This window comes from Neoarius graeffei, chromosome 1 (assembly GCF_027579695.1).
Source record: "Neoarius graeffei isolate fNeoGra1 chromosome 1, fNeoGra1.pri, whole genome shotgun sequence".
NCBI lineage: Eukaryota > Metazoa > Chordata > Actinopteri > Siluriformes > Ariidae > Neoarius > Neoarius graeffei.
Genome location: NC_083569.1, coordinates 28204270 through 28219699, shown reverse-complemented (window position 1 = coordinate 28219699; position 15430 = coordinate 28204270). Strand labels below are relative to the sequence as shown.

General features: G+C 42.0%; 5 non-coding genes across 5 annotated transcripts; 2 read left to right on the top strand and 3 right to left on the bottom strand.

Moving 5' to 3' along the window:
• Positions 1-6078: 6078 nt before the first annotated feature.
• On the bottom strand, positions 6079-6268 carry LOC132898993 (U2 spliceosomal RNA). The gene has a single exon (XR_009656612.1). It is a non-coding gene; the product is annotated as a U2 spliceosomal RNA (small nuclear RNA).
• A 177-nt stretch (positions 6269-6445) lies between these two features.
• On the bottom strand, positions 6446-6559 carry LOC132896351 (U5 spliceosomal RNA). The gene has a single exon (XR_009656005.1). It is a non-coding gene; the product is annotated as a U5 spliceosomal RNA (small nuclear RNA).
• A 1491-nt stretch (positions 6560-8050) lies between these two features.
• On the bottom strand, positions 8051-8122 carry trnad-guc (transfer RNA aspartic acid (anticodon GUC)). The gene has a single exon. It is a non-coding gene; the product is annotated as a tRNA-Asp (tRNA).
• A 467-nt stretch (positions 8123-8589) lies between these two features.
• LOC132896280 (U5 spliceosomal RNA) lies at positions 8590-8704 on the top strand. Its single transcript, XR_009655986.1, has one exon. It is a non-coding gene; the product is annotated as a U5 spliceosomal RNA (small nuclear RNA).
• A 183-nt stretch (positions 8705-8887) lies between these two features.
• Positions 8888-9079, top strand: LOC132898946 (U2 spliceosomal RNA). Its single transcript, XR_009656608.1, has one exon. It is a non-coding gene; the product is annotated as a U2 spliceosomal RNA (small nuclear RNA).
• Positions 9080-15430: the final 6351 nt, after the last annotated feature.

The window sequence follows — 15430 nt, the reverse complement described above, 5'->3', positions numbered from 1 at the left end:
TGTATGACTGGTAATTACTAACACTGGCCACTAGGCGGTGTGTATGACTGGTAATTACTAACGTGTGCATGACTGGTGTTACACGTACACAGACAAACCACAAAAAAATCGACTCGATGGGTTTACCATTTTTTCTTAGGTATGGCGCTCCACTGGGAGCTCCGATATTATGGATATAATAATTGCATATTAATGATGTAATACTTTTATACCAATTTCCTACATGTGGTTTCAGGGATCTTTTTATGCGCAAAGTTCCGCTGCATAATTAACTATGAAACAGCAGCCTACAAACATTACAAGAAGTCCAGATTTATGAATTTATATCTGAACTTGTATATTATTACCAAAAACAAGACTTGGTAAATTTTGCAAAATAGCCTCCAAATACCACCTGACTATGTGCATTGATGGAGACTTGAGGGCAAAGTGCTTTGCAGAAATTGCACACCAAAGACACCTTCAGGTCCTCAGTCTCATCCACAGTGATCTCACTGATCTTCAAACTGTCCATATGGGGCCATTCTCACCAGCAGAAAGTGGTCTTCAGGTGATGAGAAATCATGAGCAGCACTTGCTCACCTTCTGGTGTCAGTGTTCTCAATATCCCCTCTTTTATCTGGATCATCTTTCCACCTTCAAAATATCCCTGACAGGCCCCAGTGAGGATTGAACTCATAACCCCCGGTTTACTAGACCAGCGTTTCTCAACCTTTTTTCAGTCACGGCACCCTTCAGGAGTATGCAAATTCTCAAGGCACCCCCATATAAAATATACGCAGCCACGCTGACCCCGGCAGTGACATTGTGACATGGGAAAGGGGGCCATGAGACAGATTTTGATAATGCATGAGGCGGCGATGATCTGCATTAGTGTAACTATCATTTTTTGGAATTTTAATTCATTTTATTTATTTCAATGTTAGAATATATAATTTTTTGATGGCACCCCTAATGAAGCCAGACAGCACCCCAGTTGAGAAAGGCTGTATTAGACCAGTGCTCTCACCACTGAGCTATGGAGCCCCTGTACTGATCCTTAAAACGGCCCACAGAACCTACTGGAACATCACTCACAACTTTAGTTCCTAACTGCAGTTAGCTTCTGTTTACTATTTGCCTCACAAAAAAAGGACACACATTTTAAATAATGCAGTGTGTCAATCGTAGAGTGGGCTGTGGACTGTACATTCTGGCTACTTTCTCAAGTATTTTTCAAATTTTTACATAAATAGATTTTGACTTAGTTTCTAAGAGCAATGTTTGTTTCCGGAGCATATATCCAAAACTATTCATGATACGGATTTGAAACTTGGTATACATATTAAGAAGGTGATGTAGATGTGTCTTTTCATACAAATAAATTTGAGAAATTTTAATTTTTCATGTTTCCATGGAAACAATTTCAGACTTAGTCTTTCAGGTTAGTCTGAGAGGGAGGTTTTGTTTCCGGAGCAGAACGTGAAAATTATGAGTGGTATGGTCTTGAAAGTAAGTATCTGAGTAGTTTGCCATGATCGTATAGTGGTTAGTACTCTGCGTTGTGGCCGCAACAACCCTGGTTCGAATCCAGGTCATGGCAAAGGAAAAAAAAGCTATCTGAAGAGGTGTAATTTTGGGTTTACTGTCATTACTCATTTGCACTGTTAGAGTTGATTTGTTTTTATTTATTTATTTGTCTTCTGTTCAATACTGACACTTTTGCACAGTTTTTATCTTCATTTATCACAATTCTTGATTTTAGCACTATTAATGCACAGTCACATGTACAAAGTGCATATATAGGTATTTTTTTTACTGTTACATTTTTATCTGTATATTGTAAAGTCAGCTTGTTCTTTTTTAATTCTATTTTATGTTGCACAGTGTGTCTTTTTCTTTTCACATGTTTGATAACTTGCTGCTGCAACAAAACAAATTCCCAGCTTGGGAGCTATCTATCTATCTTAGTGATTACACAGCCTGATAATTACAATTAATTTTTTTTTATACCCCCACTCCAAAGAAGGGGGGATATACTGGTTTACCTCCATTTGTCCGTCTGTATCTCCATCCATCCGAAACACCGTTTTTCTCAGCAACCACAAATCATAGCCACTTAGTACCAAACTTCAGCTTGGGGTTCTATACCGTGTATACCATTTTCAGGTCTGTCCCACATCGACTTCCTGTTTACCAAATGAATGTATTTACAAAACATATAGGGTGGATTTACAAAATTTTCAAAACACTTTTCTCAGCAACTACAAATCACAACTGCTTGATATTTGGTACTGAACTTCAGCTTGGGGTTCTATACTGTGTATACCGTTTTCAGGTCTGTAGCACATCAACTATCTGTTTACCGACTGAATGTATTTATGAAATATATAGGGTGGATTTAGATGCTATTTCAAGAAGCAAAATGCTATTTCAAAATGACAGTTTACCCCGGGATAAAACCCCAGTGGGATTAGAACCTCCCGGGAACGGACTCCTCGTCCGAATGCAGTGCATGTAGCTCCGGGGATTCGAGCTTTGATTTTGAAAAGATGATCAAGGTTTTGTTAAAAAAAAAATGCAATTGAGGAAATATTTAAAACACTCAGCATCGGCATTATCAGCATAGTAATATTAAGAAGTTGTGTTATGAAACTAGAAAGACCATTAAAGAGTTTTCTGGAGTTATAGTTTGTTTGTAAAAGATGAAAATATTGTTTTAGAAGTGTGCATATTTTGCATGAACCAATGGAAACTCAGGCATGGTTCCAGAGACCAACGAGCAGGCCAGGAAGGGCAGTTTGGGGGGCTTGCCATAGTTAGCTGGACAAACCCAGAAGTATAGTAGGGGAATTAGCTCAAGTGGTAGAGTGCTTGCTTAGCATGTAAGCAGTAGTGGTGGGATTGATGCCCACGTTCTCCAAAACAGCAGCTGCCACCTTGCTAACATCTTAGAGAGAAAAAAAACTTTCTTGTCATCTTGCAAAACATCTGAATCCTCTGCACTTTCAGCCAAGTCAAGATCAAATTTCTTTCACCACATTCAAATCAGCACATCTGTGAAAACAGCCATTATTTGGGTTAAACCCACAACCTTGGCATTGTTTGCAACAATGACCAAATCAACTAACTGCACGCTACTTTTCTGCTGATATGCTCCTCTGATGAGCTGTGAAGGTTAGCTATCACAGATTCCTTTCAGTTTGCTTGTCTTTATTTCTTGAATTGCCGACTGACCTCAGTATCTCTGACTCACATTTTTCAACAGGGTTGTCATATTCCCACCATCCACTATGAAATTCTAACTCTCGCTCGTGTGCAAAGTCAGCTTAGACAGCTTTTACAAACTGAAAATATGATGCTTACCTGCTTGTATTCTTAAACCTGCTGGTGAAAAGCAAGCTGCTGTCCTGAAAAGGCACTTTTCACCACCTTCTACCCAACTGCTCTCATTGAACAATGAAGCAACAAATGCTTCCTGAGGCATGCCCCAAAAGTGTGAGAAGCATGACAGGGACTCCATGTGAGGAGATTGGGTTGTTTTAGTGGCAAAACCCTTGAAGCTCACTGACTGGTATTCATGCAAATGGGAGTCAAAATACACTCCCCCAGAATAAAATCCGCTTCTGGGCAATCGCTCACTTGAAAATAAACAAACAACCAATGGAAACTCAGGCATGGTTCCAGAGAACAACGAGCAGGTCAGGAAGGGCAGTTTGGGAAACTCATGGTAGTTAGTTGGACAAACCCTAACCAGCTGTAGGGGAATTAGCTCAAGTGGTGGAGCGCTTGCTTCGCATGTAAGAGGTAGTGGGATCGATGCCCACATTCTCCAAAGCAGCAACTGCCACCTTGCTTGCATTTTAGAGAGAAAAACTTTCTTGTCATCTTGCAAACCATCTGAATCCTCTGCACTTTCAGCCAAGTCAAGATCAAATTTCTTTCACCACATTCAAAACAGCACATCTGTGAAAACAGCCACTATTCGGATTAAACCCACAACCTTGGCATTGTTTGCAACAATGACCAAATCAACTCATTGCACACTATTTTTCTGCAGATATGCTCCTCTGATGAACTGCGAAGGTTAGCTATCACAGATTCCTTTCAGTTTGCTTGTCTTTATTTCTTGAATTGCTGACTGACCTCAGTATCTCAAACTCACATTTTTCAGCCAGCTTGATATTATTCGGGCATTACGAGCCCAATTGTAGTAAAGGAAATTGGGAGGTGCCTGACCCCCACTGTCTTTTGACATCTGTAAGGTCTTCATCCTTCTCCGAGGTTTCTTTCCATGCCATATAAATTTTGACAGAGATCCTTCAACATCTAAAATGACTTCCCTATTCATCTTAAGTGGCAACATTTGCATAGGGTATAATATCCTGGGAAATATATTCATTGTAATCAAACTTATTCTACCCATCCAAGACATCGGAAGATCAAACCACCTGTTAAGGTTATCTTTAACAGATGTTACAATTGCTTTAAATTTTCGTTTATACAGCTCTTTAATGTCTACTGAAACTCTGATGCCCAGATATGTAAAACCTGAGGTTGACCACCTGAAAAGGAAACTGACAGGAGTTACTCAGTCCCCCAAGTCACCCAACGGTAAGGCCTCCAACTTGTTATAGTTAATTTTATACCCTGAAATCAGGTCAAATTGATTTATGATTTATTTTAAAGTAGGGATGAAATTCTCAGGGTTATTAATGAACAGTAATATGTTGTCAGCATAAAGCAAGATTCTGTATTCAACCTCTACTAACTTGCACAGTTTTGGGTTGCCACAATCGCTCAGATCGTGAGAAACATCTGTACTTCTACCGATTTACCTAAACTAATTGAAAATCAGGGGGAGGAAACCAGAAAATTGTCAGAGGAGTGTTGTCATCTCTGGCTTGCCAAACTAAACCAAGATCTGAGCGACAAAAATCCACACAACATAAGAGCGTGTTCAGTTCACTTTGTATCAGGTATGAGGGGTTTTTTTTAAGTTTTGATCAATGCCTGAAAATTAAACATGACACCATATTTCTACTGTCTAGCTGTGATGGTGCTTCTGTATGTTCTCTTGAGAGGAAGCTAAAGTTAAAAATCACAATGAGCCATCTGCTGTCAGCTGAGGTAGGCCCACAGGGGATGTGATTCATGACCTACAGTATATCACTGTACATGTAATGTACACAGTACACACCTTTGCTTTCACCAGATATTTGTCACCAAATTTCCATGCTTTTCATTCCCTGACCCAGCCACGGCACATCTGGTAATAAGCTTCTAGTCCCTTGAAACACTTCAGATCCTCAGCAGTGTGGGGACTTAGCAAAAAAAAAAAAGTAGTTGATGATGTGTGGGTATGTCACAACCAGCAGCAATGTGCTGTCTTCACTCAGCTCCTCTCCCATTTCATATGGTTCAAGACTATTGATTAACTGCAATTTTGCCATATAGCAGGCTCTTACACTGGGCTCTAGGCTTTCTACATACTTTCTAGCAGCTTCTGTCTTCTTATTGCAAATTTTTTTAGTCAATACTATTACAAAAATCAAGGTTTTTTTTCTTTTCTGCATGAAATGCAAGCATTGTTTGTTTATGGAAATCAATATCTCTAATATTGCATGCATCTAGAACTTTCATGGTTTGGTGGCATCGGTGAGAACACTGTATTGGAGGTCCAGAAAGCTGGTATAGGGTAAGGTGGCCTGGGCCCATCTCTTGCACCTTTGCAGCTTTGTTAGCCATTACAAACAGGCAGAGAAATCTCTGGCCAACAAGCGTTCTTGATAGATAGATAGATAAGTAAATAAATAAAAAAGGAAGGGGTAGGGGGTGTTGTGTGATCTGTTTAATGAAAAAGTAGAGAAAAGAATTACTGCAGACTAACAGTCCAGTTGCTTTTGTTGAGCATGGAGAAAAGTTAAACCAAGCAAAGAAATAATTTTTTTAAGATAACTATTTCTAGAACTACTCCAACACCATGAAGATACATAGAATAGTAAAAGCCAGCCCTTATACTAATTTTTCACTGTAAAATATCTAGCTACTCTTCTTATAAAGAAAACATACCAAACATTGAAATCATTTACTAAAGAAAAAAGGTATCTTTCTTGAACAAAAACTCCATTCTTGGAAACACTTCAATACTATAGAACAAGCCCCTATTTTAACACTCTGTTATAAAAATTTACTTAATATAACATTCTTATTTACAGAACAGACCAGGTATTAAACTGATAAAAACAGATACGACACTCAATCTTAACCAAAAGCAATAGCTTGCTGTAGTTAATAGCTTTAAATAAACCACTTCCAAATATTAAACTCCAGAAAGGTAAACACAGCTAGACTCCGCCCCCAACAGCTGGATCCTTTTGAAGAGAGATGTCACCGTGTGTGTGTGTGTGTGTGGTTTCCATGCAAAAGGTTCGATATTTCTAACATTTGACCATGAAACATGTCCAGCTCTACCAGAGCAAAGCCTGCAAAAATAAGCTGAGCTCATTAACATCCCTCTCCCCGGAAATGTTTAGTAAAAGGTGAAAGATTTGCGGTCAGTGAAGAGAAACCTGAGCTGCACTGAACACTGGATCAGGTTAGTGACACTGGATTGGAGGCTGGGAGACTCTCAGCCGAGGGTGTAGGTTTGGTATTAACACTGGTGGGGACAGAAACCCAATGCCAACCCCCAGTGGCGCCAACTTCCGGTTAACATTAGAGTCACAATATTTTGCTCCGTTGTGTTCCACCAAAAGAGATCCATCATCTCTCCAAAGTCCAGACTTTTAAAATTTGAAGTTCAGAATTGTACTAACTCATGAATAATAATAATAATAATCAATTCATTTGATTAATTGCAAATCTTGCATGTGATGATTATCTCATTCTACCAATTTGCAAATGTGTTTTAAGCGAATAACGCATTGACTGTCGGGAGGGTGTATGTTCCTTTCCCTAATTACCAGTCATACACACCATACACACCGCCTAGTGGCCAGTGTCAGTAATTACCAGTCATACACACCGCCTAGTGGCCAGTGTCAGTAGTTACCAGTCATGCACACCGCCTAGTGGCCAGTGTCAGTAATTACCAGTCATGCACACCGCCTAGTGGCCAGTGTCAGTAATTACCAGTCATACACACCGCCTAGTGGCCAGTGTCAGTAATTACCAGTCATACACACCGCCTAGTGGCCAGTGTCAGTAATTACCAGTCATGCACACCGCCTAGTGGCCAGTGTTAGTAGTTACCAGTCATGCACACCGCCTAGTGGCCAGTGTTAGTAAATTACCAGTCATGCACACCGCCTAGTGGCCAGTGTTAGTAATTACCAGTCATATACTCCGCCTAGTGGCCAGTGTTAGTAATTACCAGTCATACACACCGCCTTGTGGCCAGTGTTAGTAATTACCAGTCATACACACCGCCTTGTGGCCAGTGTTAGTAATTACCAGTCCTACACACCGCCTAGTGGCCAGTGCTAGTGGAGCCCCATATGCATAGAGTGTGGATATATAAAGAAACCCATCGAGTTGTTTTCTGATGGTTTTGGTTCTGTGCCACCACAGGAAACCCAACAACTGAGTCGTGAGAAACCCATCGAGTTGTTTTCTGATTTCTTGCCATGATGAATTTCATTGTACTGCTTACCTTTAACTGACAAGCATAATTTTATCATTCTGGCTATGATATAAGAAAATTCTACAACCCAGAAACAGATGGGCTTTTTTGGCAGTGCCTCAATCTATATATTACCGCTTAAAACTATTCCTATGCCATTCTTGAGGTCTCAAGGCATTTAAAAACAAGAAGTGAGGCCATGGTTCTGCACATCTCCTTTCAGTACCTTGCTCAAGGGCACTTCAGCCTGAGACCAGCCCATGTTAACTGAACTACATGTCTTTGAACTGTGGGGTTAACCAGAGCTGACACAGGGAGAACACGCAAACTCCACACAGAAAGGCCCCCACCAGCCGCTGGGCTCAAACCCAGAACCTTCTTCCTGTGAGGCGACAGTGCTAACCACTCCATCCCCCCCTGCTGCACAAGGTAATAAATTTTTAAAGCCTCCCCGTCGGGGAATCGAACCCCGGTCTTCCGCGTGACAGGCGGAGATACTGTCCACTATACTAACGAGGATGACGCAATAGCCCTCATTTATCAATCTAACATAGAAACCAGCGCAGATCAAAGTGTAGCAATCACCGTATGACAGGGTTCACTTCCGTTTATGAGGGAAAGGAACATACACCCTCCCGACAGTCAATGCGTTATTCGCTTAAAACACATTTGCAAATTGGTAGAATGAGATAATCATCACATGCAAGATTTGCAATTAATCAAATGAATTGATTATTATTATTCATGAGTTAGTACAATTCTGAACTTCAAATTTTAAAAGTCTGGACTTTGGAGAGATGATGGATCTCTTTTGGTGGAACACAACGGAGCAAAATATTGTGACTCTAATGTTAACCGGAAGTTGGCGCCACTGGGGGTTGGCATTGGGTTTCTGTCCCCACCAGTGTTAATACCAAACCTACACCCTCGGCTGAGAGTCTCCCAGCCTCCAATCCAGTGTCACTAACCTGATCCAGTGTTCAGTGCAGCTCAGGTTTCTCTTCACTGATGCGCAAATCTTTCACCTTTTACTAAACATTTCCGAGGAGAGGGATGTTAATGAGCTCAGCTTATTTTTGCAGGCTTTGCTCTGGTAGAGCTGGACATGTTTCATGGTCAAATGTTAGAAATATCGAACCTTTTGTATGGAAACCACACACACACACACACACACACACGGTGACATCTCTCTTCAAAAGGATCCAGCTGTTGGGGGCGGAGTCTAGCTGTGTTTACCTTTCTGGAGTTTAATATTTGGAAGTGGTTTATTTAAAGCTATTGACTACAGCAAGCTATTGCTTTTGGCTAAGATTGAGTGTCATATCTGTTTTTATCAGTTTAATATCTGGTATGTTCTGTAAATAAAAATGTTATATTAAGTAAATTTTTATAACAGAGAGTTAAAATAGGGGCTTGTTCTATAGTATTGAAGTGTTTCCAAGAATGGAGTTTTTGTTCAAGAAAGATACCTTTTTTCTTTAGTAAATGATTTCAATGTTTGGTATGTTTTCCTTATAAGAAGAGTAGATGGATATTTTACAGTGAAAAATTAGTATAAGGGCTGGCTTTTACTATTCTATGCATCTTCATGGTGTTGGAGTAGTTCTAGAAATAGTTATCTTAAAAAAAATTCTTTCTTTGCTTGGTTTAACTTTTCTCCATGCTCAACAAAAGCAACTGGACTGTTAGTCTGCAGTAATTCTTTTCTCTACTTTTTCATTAAACAGATCACACAACACCCCCTACCCCTTCTTTTTTATTTATTTACTCTATCAAGAACGCTTGTTGGCCAGACATTTCTCTGCCTGTTTGTAATGGCTAACAAAGCTGCAAAGGTGCAAGAGATGGGTCCAGGCCACCTTACCCTATACCAGCTTTCTGGACCTCCAATACAGTGTTCTCACCGATGCCACCAAAACATGAAAGTTCTGGATGCGTGCAATATTAGAGATATTGATTTCCATAAACAAACAATGCTTGCATTTCATGCAGAAAAGAAAAAAATCTTGATTTTTGTAATAGTATTGACTAAAAAACTTTGCAGTAAGAAGACAGAAACTGCTAGAAAGTATGTAGAAAGCCTAGAGCCCAGTGTAAGAGCCTGCTATATGGTGAAATTGCAGTTAATCAATAGTCTGGAACCATATGAAATGGGAGAGGAGCTGAGTGAAGACAGTGCATTGCTGCTGGCTGTGACATACCCACACATCATCAACTACTTTTTTTTTTGCTAAGTCCCCACACTGCTGAGGATCTGAAGTGTTTCAAGGGACTAGAAGCTTATTACCAGATGTGCTGTGGCTGGGTCAGGGAACGAAAAGCATGGAAATTTGGTGACAAATATCTGGTGAAAGCAAAGATGTGTACTGTGTACATTACATGTACAGTGATATACTGTAGGTCATGAATCACATCCCCTGTGGACCTACCTCAGCTGACAGCAGATGGCTGATTGTGATTTTTAACTTTAGCTTCCTCTCAAGAGAACATACAGAAGCACCATCACAGCTAGACAGTAGAAATATGGTGTCATGTTTAATTTTCAGGCATTGATCAAAACTTAAAAAAAAAAAAAAAAACCTCATACCTGATACAAAGTGAACTGAACACGCTCTTATGTTGTGTGAATTTTTGTCGCTCAGATCTTGGTTTAGTTTGGCAAGCCAGAGACGACGACACTCCTCTGACAATTTTCTGGTTTCCTCCCCCTGATTTTCAATTATTTTAGGTAATCGGTAGAAGTACAGATGTTTCTCATGATCTGAGCGATTGTGGCAACCCAAAACTGTGCAAGTTAGGAGAGGTTGAATACAGAATCTTGCTTTATGCTGACAACATATTACTGTTCATTAATAACCCTGAGAATTTCATCCCTACTTTAAAATAAATCATAAATCAATTTGACCTGATTTCAGGGTATAAAATTAGCTATAACAAGTTGGAGGCCTTACCGTTGGGTGACTTGGGGGACTGGGTAACTCCTGTCAGTTTCCTTTTCAGATGGTCAACCTCAGGTTTTACATATCTGGGCATCAGAGTTTCAGCAGACATTAAAGAGCTGTATAAACGAAAATTGAAAGCAATTGTAACATCTGTTAAAGATAACCTTAACAGGTGGTTTGATCTTCCGATGTCTTGGATGGGTAGAATAAGTTTGATTACAATGAATATATTTCCCAGGATATTATACCCTATGCAAATGTTGCCACTTAAGATGAATAGGAAAGTCATTTTAGATGTTGAAGGCTCTCTGTCAAAATTTATATGGCATGGAAAGAAACCTCGGAGAAGGATGAAGACCTTACAGATGTCAAAAGACAGTGGGGGTCAGGCACCTCCCAATTTCCTTTACTACAATTGGGCTCGTAATGCCCGAATAATATCAAGCTGGCTGAAAAATGTGAGTTGGAGATACTGAGGTCAGTCAGCAATTCAAGAAATAAAGACAAGCAAATTGAAAGGAATCTGTGATAGCTAGCCTTCACAGCTCATCAGAGGAGCATATCAGCAGTAAAATAGTGTGCAATGAGTTGATTTGGTCATTGTTGCAAGCAATGCCACGGTTGTGGGTTTAATCCAAATAGTGGCTGTTTTCACAGATGTGCTGCTTTGAATGTGGCGAAAGAAATTTGATACTGACTTAGCTGAAAGTGCAGAGGATTCAGATGGTTTGCAAGATGACAAGAAAGTTTTTTCTCTCTAAAATGCAAGTAAGTAAAATGCAAAGTTGCTGCTTTGGAGAACGTGGGTATCGATCCCACTGCCTCTTACGTGCGCCTACTGTGTCTCACTGTTACCGCTAAAGTAAGCCCAAAGTAAGCCCACAGTGGCCAATCAGGTCCGACATGGGCTTACTTTTGACCAATGAGGTTGCCTCCCATGGGCTTACTTTGGGCCAGTGGGCTTACTTTTGACCAATGAGGTTGCCTCCCATGGGCTTACTTTAGGCCCTGCCCGCTCGTTCTCTTGTCATTCGTGATCAGAACATCACAGCGATTCAACGAGGTAAGTGGACTTGCATTTCTCCTAGGTAAATGTATATGTAACTTTGAGATTTTTGGTGGATGATACGGAGAAATGTAGTCGCTACTGATTCTTGATTTTACATAAAATGCTGAGCGTAAAATTCGTAAAGTTTCGTGATACACGGTGTTGTTCTTCTGCCTGTGGTAATTGACTACCATTAACGTAGGTGGCTGTAAAGGAAATCTCTTACTTATACGAAAAGATATTAAACCCAAACGGTTTAAAATTTGTTGTTGTGCTTCATTTCTGGTGAAAACGGGTTAAATGGTCAAACAAACAGCCTGCCCACCTGAAATCTGGCTTACTTGTATGAGGAAGGGGGAAATTGTCGCATTTGTTTAATCAGACTAAACCGATTAAATGTAAAAGGCAAACTGCGTACTGAAATGTATTTGTATGTACTCAAAACGGTTTATTTGTTTTAAAACCGACCATGGTTTAGCCGATTCAATGAGGAATGTGCAGATGTAAAGACTGTAAACAGTGCTACCGAATGTCGAGTAAACAGAAGAATATGTGACGTTGATGTATGCTCTAGTATATTCCGTCATATTAATGTCTCAAGCGGTTTGAATATCGAAAATAGCAGATTTTATTTTATTCGTGTTAAAAAAGAAACAGTCTTTACAGTCGCCTAATTACGAGATCTTGCGGTCATGAGGAGAAACTCATTAACGACAATGAGAAAATAAGGCTATTGTGAGAAGTTTCGGTGGTCATTATTTTCTATCACCTGTGATGGGCAATTATGTAGATGGGTCGTGTTTTTCCAACATTGGAATGCCGTCTTTTGTCCACTGCCATTAAGCATGGGGGAAGGCAATCAATGTTGTAATCCCACACTTAAATAGAATGCATGCCAGCTGGTTAAATCATTACATGATTTACTACTACCCCATACAGGTCCAGCTATTTTAAGAGTAAGGGTAGACAAGTAATCAGTAGAAATTACATTAAATTAAATTACATGGCGTAATACATTTATTGTAGTATAGTATAGTTGTTTTGAAGATGACTACAGCTAACAGCCTCTGTTCACTTTCTTTCACATGCTCTGGATGGGATGGCAACAGGCCTAATGAAGCGGTACAGGGAGGCAGGTGTAGCTCCACCCGACATTATGTACGTGGACAGAGACTGCTGCAGTGGGGCAGTGAACAGGATGTTTGCCGACTGGGATGAGCTCCAAGTGCGCCTTGACGTGTGGCATTTCATGCGCCGCTTTGCCGCAGGTGTCAACACAGAGGCTCATCCCCTGTATGGCATTTTTATGATGCGCCTGTCCAAGTGCATCTTTGAGTGGGATCCCGAGGATGTGTCTGCTCTTCGTGAAGCTAAGAAGAGCGAGCTGGCGGCGAAGGGCATCCTGGACATCACAGAGGAGGCTCTCAATGCCTGGATATCTCGGAGGGAGTTGGCGCTGCACTGTCGGAGGAGGACCAGGGGCGTGGAGGAGACCTCCAGACTGCTTGAAGCATTGATCAGTCTGTTTGACAGCCCAGCTGGGAAGGACACTCTGGGTGTTCCTCTGCTCGACCACGAATGGATCCAGGGAATATGGAAGGATCAGAAGAAGCACGTGACCTGCATCCAGGACCCAGACTTCCCCCTCTACATTAAAACGGGCACCCTGAAGAAAGGCGACGTGGTGCTCAACTGCTACAGGTGTGCCCGTGGCTCCACCTCCCTGGAGTCTTTCCATCTTCACCTGACTAGGTTTATCCCAGGTATTTACTTTCTCTTTTTTTTGGGGGGGGGGGGGGTACTTTATTAATAGTTTGATATGACTTCTTGTGGCGGCCCAAAGGGCGTGTCTTGGTTTTTCCGCCCTCCTGCTTTTTTTTGTGTCTTCTCAGGTGTGCAAGATGTAGCCGATTAGGCTGACGAGGGACGCGTGGGTCCACCTGATGCTCCTTCAAAATGACCTGGCTCTTTTTTCTACGTAGGAGAGAGCAGCGAGGGCAAGATGACGTCCTTCTCAGTGCCTCCCGTTCAATCTTGAGCGGCGTGCCTCTTTGAAGGACTTTAAAGTTCATATTCTGGCTTTTGTTTTGTTTCACTCTTTGGTTGAATTTGTAGCGCTGGCTTTGAAAAGTAAAATAAGTGAACTGGCTCCATGCCTCCTCTACATTATTTCTCACTTGTGATGTGAGCGTAACACTCCTTTTGTAATGTATGTCTGGTTGTAATGGAAATTGTGTTATAACAGGAGGAGCATGGCATATAATTCTGTGACCTGGGGTCCTGACTTTTTTGTGTTCATGTATTTATCCATCAGGAACCAGTGCCAGCGCCTCGCATTTCCAGGCGTATCTTCTGGAAGGACTGATGCGCTGGAACGAGGACAGAATGAAGGACTCTGTTCAAGCACCCACTTCCATGCGCACCTACGGCAGTGTTCTGCAGGAGGCCGTGGATCGGCTCAGCCAAGCCGTTCTGGGAAAACGTTGGGATGAGCAGTACCGCAGTCCTGGAGTCTACACAGGTTAGCACTGATCACTTATTCAAAAAGGACAAAATTACCTCAGGCAGTGTATCATATAGTTACATTTTAATGTATTACTTGAATATGAACAATTTTCTGTTTTTCTGTTTTACTTTTCATAGGTGAATTGTTGGCCATGGAGTACCTGTACAGCCAGACTGGCATATCACTTACTCCAACGCTCCACAACCAAGAGGAGGAGGACCAGCTGGTGGAGGACATTGATGACGAGGACATTGAGGATGAAGGCTTTGAGGAGGAGACAGAGGACATCACAGTTCCTGTGCTGACTGACGATGACCATGACATTGAAAGGAGGCCCTCAACCACAAGGCGTCAGGCACCTTCACCACCACCTCTACCAGAACTGCCGTCCACGTCCACGGGTGGAGGTCAGCGTCCAGTTGCTGCTGCCGCCGTTCCGTCCATGTCGGGTCAAGGACTGCACCCTGCTGCTACTGCTGCTGCCACCACTTCAGGGGCTCAGGTAAGACACTAACAGATATTTCAATTCCAAGTTAATGTTACTACATTTTACATTTACCACTACTAATGAATACTTTTTAATTTTTTTTTTATTTAGGGCGTCGTCGTTGGACCAGATGGCATTCCTGGGTGGGACAAAGTGCAAGAGCTGGCTGCTTACCTGGTGGACCTGCGAGATGCCGCCTACCTCACTGAGCCACAGGTGACCGAGGTCATCCAGCTGTGGGCGGCACTCCCAGACAGCGACAAGGAGAGGATCGACTACCAGCCACGTCGCCAGGAGCGGCTGTCGTCTGGTCGATTCAAGGCACCGAAGCGGTCTGGAGTCACACCGGGTGTGGAGAGCGTCAAGCGCAGCTTGATAGGTCACCCTGGGGGGCCGGCTCAGTGGCCTGGTACCAGCCGCTTGGTAGACGCCATGTGCACACGCTTGTGCACTTTGCACAAGTGCACTACCAGGAAGGCCGGTGTTTCCACTCCCAGGTGGACCAGAATTCTGGATGATTACCACCACATCCGTGACTTGATCATTGCCAGCCCACGGTTGATGGCAGATACAACATTTCAGTTGTTTCAAATCAACCAGCGGACACTTATTCAGTGGTAGGTCTCCCCCTTTTTTATTGATTTCCCTCAAATTTACACAATAATGGTCTCATAATTGTCCCATGAACACACAAATGACCCTCCCACAAACTCTCATTTCAGGTTTCAACAGCGGCTGAAAGGTCAGGAGATGAGTACACTCACTCAGGGACTGACTCCAGCACCCCAAATTCCCGTCGCCCCTGCCCAGCTTCCGCAGCCGCAGGAAAAACTGATCGTCCCTC